This window comes from Durio zibethinus, chromosome 22, assembly GCF_047325235.1.
Source record: "Durio zibethinus cultivar Kanyao isolate XHJ-2024 chromosome 22, ASM4732523v1, whole genome shotgun sequence".
Lineage (NCBI taxonomy): Eukaryota > Viridiplantae > Streptophyta > Magnoliopsida > Malvales > Malvaceae > Durio > Durio zibethinus.
In genome coordinates, this window is record NC_143183.1 from 2,025,833 (window position 1) to 2,038,775 (window position 12,943).

The 12,943-nt window shown below is 36.6% G+C and overlaps 2 non-coding genes across 2 annotated transcripts; both read right to left on the reverse strand.

Moving 5' to 3' along the window:
* Positions 1-809: 809 nt before the first annotated feature.
* LOC149512453 (U2 spliceosomal RNA) lies at positions 810-1,005 on the reverse strand. The gene has a single exon (XR_016332275.1). It is a non-coding gene; the product is annotated as a U2 spliceosomal RNA (small nuclear RNA).
* Positions 1,006-9,989: 8,984 nt separating this feature from the next.
* Positions 9,990-10,185, reverse strand: LOC149512454 (U2 spliceosomal RNA). Its single transcript, XR_016332272.1, has one exon. It is a non-coding gene; the product is annotated as a U2 spliceosomal RNA (small nuclear RNA).
* Between the last annotated feature and the right edge of the window lie 2,758 nt (positions 10,186-12,943).

Sequence of the window (12,943 nt, forward strand, 5' to 3'; positions counted from 1 at the left end):
GCCATTGATTCTAATGTGGACTCTGAGAACATGACTGCTACTAATTGATTTCAAGTGTCATTTATAGTATGTATTTATTAGGGTTATGTTCTATTTTCTTTTTGTTTCTTTTGAACAATTTGTTTGTAAACTTAAGGGTACCCAAATCATAGTGAAATTGTCATTTGGAACCCAAAACCTAAACCCTAATCACCCAAGTCCTTATCTTACATGATTATTAAAAAATTTACTGCACTTTTCCTTTTAATTCTGATGTTTTTGTATTTCTTATAATATGTTATTTCTATACATGACCATGCTCTCTACAACTATTGATATAAATTCTTGTTGATTAGTTTGTTTTGTTTAGCAGGGTTTTTCTATTTCTTATCAATATCTTTGAGACCAAGATTGGTCCTAAAGAACACTGTTCAGTCAGTCAATGTTTTGATCAAATCAAGTGGATACTTTACAGAAACTGGGACGTTGAGTTAGTATTCACGAGAGCAAACAAGAGAAGCTAGTGTTTCCAACAAAATGAATTGATACACTGACTCAAACGAAATTAAATCCAACTTTTAATCGAAGGCAGTAAAACTTTTAATCATCTAAGACTGCAATACTAATATGTCTATTACACCTTTTACAGAATCAAAATTTGTGTCCATATTGAATGTTTTCAACATTCTCTTTCAGTTCTATGTACCGCTGTAACAGAGCTCCGAATTTTTTGTAGCATGACTCCTGATTTAAATACAGAAAACATCTGATCTTACTTACATTTAACAGAAAACTTCTTGTTCAACAGAGAAAAAACCAGAATCTATTTGGTGGGGTGCGCCTGACCCATCCAGCAGTGCAACGCATGGGCGACACTTGAAGACCCCAGTAGCAAGCTACCGTGATGGACCTTCTCCCTCAAAAAATTAATTTAATATCATGTGGATCAATGACCCACGTATCAGATATTAAACTGATAAGAACAGATACTACACTTGATCTTAGCCAAAAGGCCGAGAAAGGTATGCCTTGCAATCGCTCTCAACTTCTCTCTCATAACTTGTCTCGCCCAAACCCTATTCAACTGTTCATGATGTGGGATAGGGAACTCACCCAAGTGCAGTAACATGTATCTTTCGATGACCAGTGAAAGCTGATTGCTAGTTACCTGAATATCAGAGCAAAATCTGGCAACAAAAACACTCTAACAATTACCATTTCCTTGGAAGATTATTTATTAATAATTTGCGTATTTGAAATGGTATTTGACATCTGCTTTGAGAAGGCACGGTTCATATAATCTATAGGTATAACTTCAATGTCTTGTTTTATGCTGCGTTTAGCTGCAAAATCAGTCATCTATTGAGTCTCCTTCATCCTTTCAATCATGCTTATCTTCGTTCCCGCCGTAAAGGGTATAACTTGTTAATTTCTCAGTCTTAATACCAAATTAAGTCCAATACTAAAAATATACAGTCAACTTAACGCATCTCTGCTTCGCAGATGATTTACTAATATTTGCAAAGGGTAAGTTGGATTCTGTTATTGGTGTGAAGGAGGTGCTGAAGGTGTTTTAACACCTTTTCTGGCCTGCAACTTAACTGTGAGAAAAGTGAGTTATATTCAACAGGAATTAATAGATGGGAGCTCAGTCCAATATAGCAGGTTTCTGGTTTTAAAATTGGATTGCTTTCGGTTAGATACTTGGGGGTACCTTTGGTTACCAGGAGGCTCACCGGAAAAGATTGTGCGCCACTAATGGACAAGATCACAACCAGGATTAAAAGTTGGGCGGCTAGGCATTTGTCTTATGGTGGAAGGTTGCAGTTAATGCAGTCCGTGCTGTTTGGTATGCAAAACTATTGGTCTAGGCGATTCATTATGCCAAAGCATGTGCTTAAGAAGAGAAATCAACTATGCTCCAGTTTCTTCTGGAAAAGGAGAGAAGGGTCCGCAAGGGGAGCTAGAGTGAGCCGTTGTGCAATTTGTTTCTCTAAATCTGAGGGAGGACGTGGTCTGAAAGATATAGTATCTTGGAACCAGGCTTGTCTCATGAAGAATATGCAGGACATTTTTATTAAAGCTGGTCCAATATGGATAGCATGGCTAGAAGCTTACGTTTTGAAGGAGAGAAGCATCTTGTTGGTTCCAGAACAACAAAACAGTAGCTGGAACTGGAGGAAGCTACTTCAGCTTAGATAGATTGCACGGCATTTTATAAACATAGAGAATGGAGTTGAGATCTAGCTTTTTCTAAGCAACACCTACTCAGCTGCTATAGTATGAAATGCGATTAGGCCGAAACAAGAGAAGGTTGAATGGCATAAACTCATATGGTTTCAATACCATATTCCAAAGCACTCTATAATATCTTGGATGGTTATATTATATAGACTTTCAACGAAGGACAGGTTGAAAACGTGGGGAATTGAGGTGTATGACAAATGTTGCCTGTGCCAGAGAGAGGACGAAACCAGGGAACGTTTGTTCTTTGGATGTGATTATTCAAAATAGATTTGGCAAAAGATATTACGGAAGTGCAGGATCTTTCGGGGGTGGAGAACTGGTCCGAAGAGTTGAGATGGGCAGTGAGCAAATTGAGGGGAAAGCCTCCATCATATTGCGATTAGCCTGGAATTCCGGACATCAGATATGGAAAGAGAGCAACAGCAGGATGTTGCAGGTCCTTGAACACATAAAAGATGCTGTGAGGCTTCGATTACAGGGACTAAGTGAGATACACATAAAAGATGTTGTGAGACTTCGATTACAGGGACCAAGTCAGATTGCTGCGAATACAGTAAATAAGATGATGTGTGATACGTGGAATCTTAATGTTGCTATGATAGAATAGGTTGCAACTAGAGATGCGTATATCGATGGTTTGTAAAAGACGGATTGTCGTATTGTAGTAGAATTCTGCTAGCTTGATAAATAAAATACAAACTATCAAAAAAAAAAAAAATTCTGAAAATATACTATAATACAAAAATTACGAACTTAAGATATCTATGCAGACCTAAACGCACTATTACATAACATATTAACGATATATATTTTTTTGTATATTTATTGTATTTTGTATAAATACATAAAATATAAAATATAAAAATAAATTTGATTTTTTTTGCATGCAACTACAAAAAAAAAAAAATCAATTTATTTTATCACATAACTCTTTGACATATTTTTTTTCTCTTTTTTTTTTCTTTTTTTGTTCCAACCACATAAGAGTATCCAAAATCTAGTAACACTTAAATCCATTCTCAGCTAGGATGAATAATCCTTCAAAATTAAGGAAACTTATAGCCACCTCTTCTCTTGTATTATAAATTTCTCGTAGCCTTTGCCTTTGAGAAACTGCAATTACAAAAAATTGCAACCTTCCCTTCTTCTTTTTATTGCAATCTTTGTTTCAAGTTTGAATATGTCTAATGAATTAGATCAAGTTTTAGTCCCTTGTTGGAATTTGAGTTTGAGGGATAGGAAGCTTTTCTATGCATACCATTATCTAGCATGTTTCCTAATAATGAAAGGGATTATGATGATCAGTTCTCTGATGATGATTATATGAAAGATGTGGTCATATTCGATACTGATAATGATATTATGGAGATTCTTGAGGATGCTCTTGTTGATGAAGATCCTCCAAAGACGATCAGGCCTGATAGTAAATCAGCCATTGAAAGGTTGGAGAAGGTAAAGATCAATGAAAGATCATTAGTGTTATATTCGGTTTAGTTTGAAGATGTTTCAATTGGGATTGAAGCCAAACGCCTGCCCTGCGCCCATGTTTATCATACAGGTTGCATTGTTAAATGTCTTAAAGAGACGAATACATATCCATTGTACCGCTATGAAATGCCTGTTGTCGGTTTTGATCTAAATATCCCATTGCCTGCTATTGATTCTGATGTGGATTTTAAAAACATGACGACTACTAATTGATTTCAATGTCGTTTATATTATGTATTTGTTAGGGTTATGTTCTATTTCCTTTTTGTTTCTTTTGAACAATTTGTTTGTAATCTTATGGGTACATACAGAACATAAATGCATTGATACACTGACTCAAATGAAACTAAATCCAACTTAAAAAAAAGGCAGTAAAACTTTTAATCATCTAAGACTGCACTACTAATACGTCTATTACACCTTAAATTCTTCAATTTTAACTACTATGCTCTATGCACCATAGAGAATAATTTTGTTTTTGAAAAATTCTTCAATTTCTACTTATACCACCCCTTTTTGCTTTAATAAGTAAAAATGCATGCAGCAGTTTATACTTTCTGACAAAGCTTTTGAGACCAAGATATTCCCTAAAGAACATCGTTCAGTTAATGTTCAATCAAACCTGTTGAACACTAGCTTCTCAGATTTGATCTAATTTATCAATGCATTAGCAAGCATTCAAGGGTTACTCTGAAGTAGGCCTTCAGACTCAAAATATTGCTGCTAATATATGACATGATACAATCGATTATCTATAGAATGGACATTGACGAGTTTTAGAGATGAAAAGCAATGCTGTTTCAAGATTATTGTTTCCGACACCGGATTACCTGACTGTGCAGCTGCACTCGCCTTAACATTACGGTCTTGGAGACTGGGTGGTTATATTCTTTAAATTTCAACATGATTTTTTACCTTTCATTATGATCAAGTTTTCTCAAATTAAAGCATGCCTTTGATTGATTTTTTTTTTTCATTGTTTAATAGGAAAAGGGATAGCAAGAAAAAATAATTGTTTATTATATTCAAGAAATTCATCATATATAAATATATATATTATTAGTGTATGTTACAAAGAATTCTGGGGGAAGTTAGGAATTAATTGTCTCCACTAATATCTTGTCTTATCTACAAACTGGACAGATACAATATATGTCATTGTTCTTTGCCGAAATCATTAAGGTTTCATTGATGGATGCTTTCATTTTTTTTTTATAAAAATCCAGAAACTGCAAAATAATAAAAAATAAAAATATCAATAAAAAAATTAAGTTATTTGAAAATTTATCATTACTAATTTCACTTGTGAAAAGAATTCCTTATATTGTATACATATGTGATAAAATTCAAAACCAAACACTTACTTTATTTGGAGAATGAGGGTTTTAGTAAGAGATTTATATACTTATATTTTAACCAAATATTTAGGTGTTCAAACCGACACAGTTAGATGCAAATTATGCATATAATGCATTTTTTTAGCATTTATTTTTTTTAGGGTATTCGAGGTTGTAATGGATTGAATCATACTCACTATTAATCAATTATAACAAAAAGTTATATAGATATTCATTAGTTATAAGTTTGAATTTTACATAATATTTTAATGAATCATAAGTAATTTTGAATTATAATTAATTATAGTAGAATAATTATAAGTGACATGTTTATTTTTTTAATTTTAGTAGTACTATTATTTATTGTTATGTCTAAATCAATTGGTTAACAGTCAAAATTTAATTAACACAATTAAGCCTTTGAGTCGTCTAAGCAAAGCATAACTAAATAGCTATGTCACCTATTCTAAGGAGATGGCTTGTCCTTCACCAAAATAAGGACTCACTTAAAACTCCACCAATAACTTGTTAAAACAATCTCTTCAGAATTGACCAACTGGCATCCAACTTGTCTAGGATCAATAAATGCAGCCTATGCTTACCTTAAATTATTAAATGCAATTCCCATCCGATGGATCTTTCTCGAATTTTCCACAAATATCCTATAAACTGTCAACTATTTCAATTAGGTCATCACCTTTGATCTAATACAAACAGTAGATAAAAACCCAAGTCCGCAAGGTAACACACAAGACCCAACACTATTTAAAGTTTATCCACCGAAGCTTCCCACACCTTATCATTTTCATCTTCCTTATTTGCTTACCTTACCTTAACGTCAAACCACGCCTCAGAGTAACAATTCTGATGCCCTATGATCGTACTTTTTGGTTACAGGTCACAGATATTTTTCCCTGAAACCTCACCTTCCACCTTCTAGTCAAGACATCCAACAACACCATCAACATTCATAATTTTATTTAAAATGTATTGAAGATTAAAATGTAACTCAAGTATATCTAAATTAATGAAATTACATAAACAAATAGAAATTACAATCCTAATCGACCAACCTCAATACACATATACTCAATCTTTTTTTTTTATTTTTTATTTTTTGGCAAGCACATATACTTATAATTTAATATTTTTTGAAGAAATTTTTTTTGGAAAAAAATTCCAAGTGTACAATTCCATGACCATTAGAAAGGAAAAAGGAGAAGGAAGGATCCTTCAAATTCAAACAAAGATGCATGTCTTATGATTCCCAGATTGTCTCTTTTTATAGTATTCACAACAAGTAGAAGTATAATAAAATTTCAATCACTCAAACACAAATTTGGGGAATTGGGGAAATTTGAAAGGGCCAAACACTTTCTCTAACCAGTTGTGACCAACCAAAATGAGTATTGCCAATTTGCCATGCATTATCGTTATCATATCCTATTCCAGGCTCTAGCTTCAAGTTTTTCAATAGCTTTGGCCAGTTTCATCATTCATTATGTGACAATTATTCCACCCTTATTTGAATTTTCTGACAACTAATGCACACAACGGTTTGCAACATTTTTTAAAAAAGTTTAAATTATGGTAAGAAACTAAACCAGGGTTGTAACACTCATTTATGGAAGAGCTATTAAGTGGTTCTCTGGCAAATCTTGAAAAAAAATTTTTCTATAGGAGGGCATAACCCAAAGGGAAAGGGAAAAAATCATGGCTTGAAGTAAGATTTGGTGTCTTCTTAGAGTTACTTGCTCACTACCTCAAGAGGTCGCAGACGACAAATTTTGAACTTTGATTTTAAGATAAAGTTAACTAAAATAGTAATTTAAATAATAAAAAAGAAATATGAGCAAAATGTGTTGTATACAAGAGTTACAGTTAGCAATGGTTACCATTAATAATATTTGAATCTTACTATTTTTTTAAATTAAGGCGATGAACTTATCAATTGAATCAATTCGTCTGATTTAATTTTATTAAGAAAATTAAAATTTTAATTTAATTTTTATTAAATTTATATATTTTTTATTTAACACTTATGACAATATTATTGATTTTAATATATAATTGATGGATATAGTTAAGAAATGACAATGTGATTTTAAGTTTTATTAAATTATAATACATATAATCAACACCAATTTAAATATACATGCATATATTTATATATATCTATATACATATAAATAGATAGATAAATAGATATACTCCAAACATTTTTAAAATTTTTGGAAAGGGTAAGGACCCTCAAGCTCCCATTATGAATTGTTTCTAGAACATTTACATATAATATAACCCACAATTTCTCTTAAAAAATTTTAACATTTGAGAGAATTCAAGAGTTGCATACTTTTAATTATACCTTACTTAGCAATACAATATATGTCAAATTCAAACCTAAGCATGTGGCTTAATATAGTGTAATTATCCACTTATACATCTTATATATATTTATTAAATATTTATTGTATTATGTATAAATACGTTAACTAAAGAATATAAATTTAATTTTTTTCACATGCAACAACCAAAAGAAATCAATTTATTTTACATTTTTCTCAATTTTTTCACTATTTTTTTTGTTCCAGCCACATAAGAGTGTCCAAAATCTAATAAAACTTAAAATCCATTTGTAGTTGGGATGAATAATCCTTCAAAATTAAGGAAACTTAGAGCCCCCTCTTCTCTTGTATCATAAATTTCTCAAGGCTTCGATTTTTTTCTCATACAACTACAAAAAATAAATCAATTTATTTTATCACATAACTCTTTCTTTGACGTATTTTTTCTCATTTTTTCACTTTTTTCTGTTCCAGCTACATAAGAGTGTCCAAAATATTGTAATACTTAAATCCGATGAATAACCCTTCAAATTTAAAGAAACTTAAAATCACTTCTTCTCTTGTGTTATAAATTTCTCATGGGCTTTGCTTTTCAAAAATTGCAATTACAAAAAATTGCAACCTTCCATTCTTCTTTTTATTGCATCCTTTGTTTCAAGTTTTAATATGTCTGATTAATTAGATCAAGTTTTAGTCCCTTGTTGGAATTTGAGTTTAGAGGGATAGGAGGCTTTTCTATGCATACCATTATCCAGCATATTTCTTAATAATGAAAGGGATGATGATGATCAGTTCTCTGATGATGCTTACATGGAAGATGTGGTAGTATTCGATATTGATGATGATATTATGGAGATTCTTGATGATGCTCTTGCTGATAACAATCCTTCAAAAATGATCAAGCCTGCTAGTAAATCAGCCATTGAAGGGTTGAAGAAGGTAAAGATCGATGAAAGATCATTGGTCATGTGTTCGGTGTGCTTTGAAGATGTTTCAATCGGGACTGAAGCCAAATGCCTGCCCTGCTCCCATGTTTATCATACAGGTTGCATTGTTAAATGGCTTAAAGAGAGGAATTGTCGATTTTGATCTAAATGTTGTCTTGTCTGCCATTGATTTTGACGTGAATTCTAAGAAAATGACTGCTACTAATTGATTTCAATGTCATTTATAATATGTAATTATTGGGGTTTTGTTCTGTTTTCTTTTTGTTTCTTTTGAACAATTTGTTTGTAATCTTAAGGGTACTCAAATCAGAATGAAATTGTCATTTGGAACCCAAACCCTAAACCCTAGTCACCCAAGTCCTTATGTTGCATGATTATTAAAAAATATACCGAACTAATTCTGATGTTTTGGTATTTCTTATAATCTGTCAATTTCTATACATGACCGTGCTCTCTACAACTTACTGATATAAATTCTTGTTGATTAGTTTGTTTTGTTTTGCAGGGTTTTTCTATTTCTTATAAGTACCTTTGAGACCAAGATTGGTCCTAAACAACATTGTTCAGTCAATCAATGTTTGATCAAATCAAGTGGACACTTTACAGGAACTGGGCACATACAGAGCGTTGAGTTAGTATTCATGAGAGCAAACAAGAGAAGCTAGTGTTTCCAACACAATGAATTGATATACTGACTCAAATGAAACTAAATCCAATGAATTGATATACTGACTCAAATGAAACTAAATCCAACTTAGAAAAAGGCAGTAAAACTTTTAATCGTAGCTAAAAAATAGGAATAGAAAGCGAAGAAAATGGACTCAAATCTCGCTTGTTTTTTAAGTGGTGACGTCTTGTCAGAGCCTTTGAGTTGATGGTATGGGTATTGGAAGTGTTAATAGTTTGGTGATTGTATTGCTAGATCTATTCTTCCTAATTCTCTAGTCATAGATGTATTGTATTGTTGCGAATGCGCCTCAGTCTCAAGTTTCAAGTGTTTGAGGAAGTGAGCGAAGTTTCTAATGTGAGAGGAATAATATTCGAAAACTTTTTTTTTTAGACTATGCTTAATGGATATTTTTAGTTCATAATTCTCTTTAGACTCTAATTACCCATTTCTATAAGAATTCTAAAATTCTTTTCCAGTTTTAGATCTCTCAACAACAACCTCTTACTCTGTAAATCTATTACAAATTCATAAATCCCCAGTTTTAGATCTCTCAACAACAACCTCTTACTCTGTAAATCTATTACAAATTCATAAATCCTCCAAGGGATTTTTATATTTGATTATATGTTGCATACCTGGTATGCACAAAACACAAAAAAGGGCAGTTATTTTATTTTCATCAGAGAACGATTATTCGATTATTTTTCCTCTTATCTAAGACTGCATTACTAGAATCAAACTTTGTGCCCATATTGGGTGTTTTCAACATTCTGTTTCAGTTCTATTTTCTGTTGTATTTTTGGTTCCGTGTCTCTTTGTCTAACAGCTCTGAATATTTTGTAGCATGCCTCCTGATTTAAATACAAAAAACATCAAATTGTTTGAAAAGAATCCTCTATTTTTCACAACCACTTTGATTCAACAGAAATTTTTTTGTTAAACACAAAGAAGGTCGAATCTATTTCAACTAGAACTGGTAGGGTGCGCCTGGCCCATGCAGTAGTGCAACGCATAGGCGACGCTCGAAAACCCCAGCAGCAAGCTGCTGTGATGGGCCTTCGCCCTCAAAAAATTAATTTAATATCATGTGGATCAATGACCCACGTATCAGATATTAAACTGATAAGAACAGATACTACACTTGATCTTAGCCAAAAGGCCGAGAAAGGTATGCTTTGTAAATGTTCTCAACTTCTCTTTTATAAATTGCCTCGGCCAAACCCTTTTCAACTGTTCATGATGTGGAATAGAGAACACAGCCAAGTGCAGTTGTCACGCCCTGGGCGGGCGCGCCAGGCACATCAGGCAGACCAGCAGGCGAGCCAGAGGCTGAGGCCCGCAGACCAGGCGTGCTGGCGGGTATCAGTGCGCAAAGCCTATCAAACGAGCTCCAAACGCCCGCCCATCTTGCAGGCCAACTCATGAGACCAAGGCCTGGCATTTGGGCTGCCCGCACCACATCCAGAAGGGCCCAAGGTGCTGGACACGCAAGGGAAGCTTCTGGAACCAGGCAGGATCAGCATCAGCATCCTGGCAGATTTGGTTGACCCTGAAAATCAGGAGACAGCATCTTGATTGATTGTAATCCCACGATTTTAGCCTTTATACTAGGGATTTGCCATTAAGTTGTAGCTGGAGCCTCAACTATAAATAGAGGGCTGCTCCACCCTCATTTGTACACCATCAAACACTTCTGTTTCAGTGAATACAAGAGCATTTCCAGAATTCTGTTTTCCTGTCCTGTTTCTCTTTAACTTGCGTAATCAGCCCTTCCCTTTGTTCTAGTGCCCGCACGCTTGTGTTTTAGGCTGACTTAGGCATAAAGGAGGAGATTCCAAGCCTAAGGCCGCACGGATTCTGAGTCTAAGGTCGGAGCCCGTGACAGTTGGTATCAGAGCAAGTTCGATTCTGCGTGTTTGTGTTGTGCAGGTTAGATCGTGATTGAGGAGATGGCATCCCAAAGCGACGTTGCTAGCCAACAACCAGAGGCCCAGGAGCATGGGCGAGGAAGAGGCAAGAAAGCTGGTTCTAGAGATATCTGGTCTACCATGGACGGTAGGCTGGCCAAGGTGGAGGTGACCATAGGCGACATGGGGGAGAAGCTGGAGGAAGTAGAGACTCACATTGCATCGCTAGACTCCATGGGGGAGGAGATCCAAAGTGAGCTAGAAGCTGCTCTCAACAATGGTCTAGATGCGATCACCCGAAAGAATGAATCCTTGGAGGCGGAAGTTCTGACTTTGCGAGATGGCATGGAGGCCATGCGCCAGCGGATGGAGGAGCTTACCAGTGAGCTCGTGACTTGCAAGACTGCCATTGGGAATGGCATGTTTGCTGGAGTGTCCAAATCCAGATTGGATGTCCCCAAGCCTAAGGAGTTCAAGGGGACTAGGGCGGCCAAGGAAGTAGACAACTACCTTTGGGGTATGGAGCAGTATTTCCAGGCCATGGGCATGCAAGACGAGGTGATAAAGGTAAGCACCGCTGCTATGTATCTCACTGATGTAGCCTTATTATGGTGGAGGCGCAGGTGTGATGATGTCAGGCGTGGGAACGCCAAGATTGGAACCTGGGCAGAGTTCCAAAAGGAGTTCAGAGAACAATTTTACCCGGAGTATGCCGATGATGAGGCACGGGCAAAGTTGCGCAGGTTGAGCCAGCAAGGAAACATAAAAGAGTATGTTCAAAAATTCTCTGAACCGATGCTACAGATCTCGGATCTAGGCGAGAAGGACGCATTCTTTGCTTTCATGGATGGGCTGAAGCCGTGGGTGAAGCATGAGCTACAAAGGAGAGGAGTTCATGACTTGGCTAAAGCCATGACTACTGCCGAGGCGTTGATAGAGTTCAAACCTCTGAACAAGTTCGAGTCTACCAAGCCCAAGGGTAAGGGCAGGGACGATAGGGACCGGAAGAAGCAGTCCAATGGGAAGGACCGTGACCGGGAGTCCAAGGATGGAGACCGAGACCGTTCAACCAAGGATGGCGAGAGGAAGCCATCAGCAGGCAAGTGGAAAGCAAAGGGGGACCGAGAGCCACTAGCATGCTACCTATGTGGAGGGAGCCACATAGCGCGCAATTGCCCGCAGAAGGGCAAGTTGGCTGCTGTAGACAGAGAGTCTGACGAGGAGCCAGAGTCAGGGGCAGCAAAGCTTGGGTCGTTGGTGCTCAATGCTGTCCAGAGTAAGGGGAGCCGCAAGCCAAAGGGCTTGATGTTTGCGGATCTGATGGTTGCGGGTCAGAAAGTGAGTGCACTGGTGGACACAGGTGCCTCACATCTTTTTATTTCAGGTGATGGAGCCCGGAAGCTCGGACTAAAGGTGCAGAAAGGGACTGGTACCATTAAAACGGTGAACTCCAAGGAAGTTCCAGCCATTGGAGTAGCACGGGGAGTGGAGTTGCAGCTTGGAGACTGGAAAGGCAAGGAGACCATTGAGGTAATACCCCTTGACGACTATGAGTTTGTGATTGGGTTGGATTTCCTTGTTCGGATTAACGCCCTCCTTGTGCCTTTTGCCGATTGTGTTTGCATCTTGGATGCACGGTGCCAATGCCTAGTGCCATTGAGGAGAGGGTCTGGAGTTGGGTCGAGGGTGGTGTCAGCCATCCAATTTGCCAAGGCGGTAAGCAGACAAGAAGACACCTTCTTGGCAGCCCTGAAATATGATGAGCCAAGGGAGAAGGAGACTGAGTCACCCTTGGAGGTGCTAAAGGTGCTGAAGACCTTTAGTGATGTAATGCCCGCAAAGCTGCCTAGCAAGCTACCACCTAAGAGGGAGGTGGACCACAAGATCGAGCTGGTGTCCGAGGCCAAGCCACCAGCCAGAGCCCCTTACCGAATGTCTCCACCAGAGTTGGAGGAATTGAGGAAGCAGCTCAAGGAGTTAGTTGATGCTGGCTTCATCAGGCCATCGAAAGCACCCTATGGTG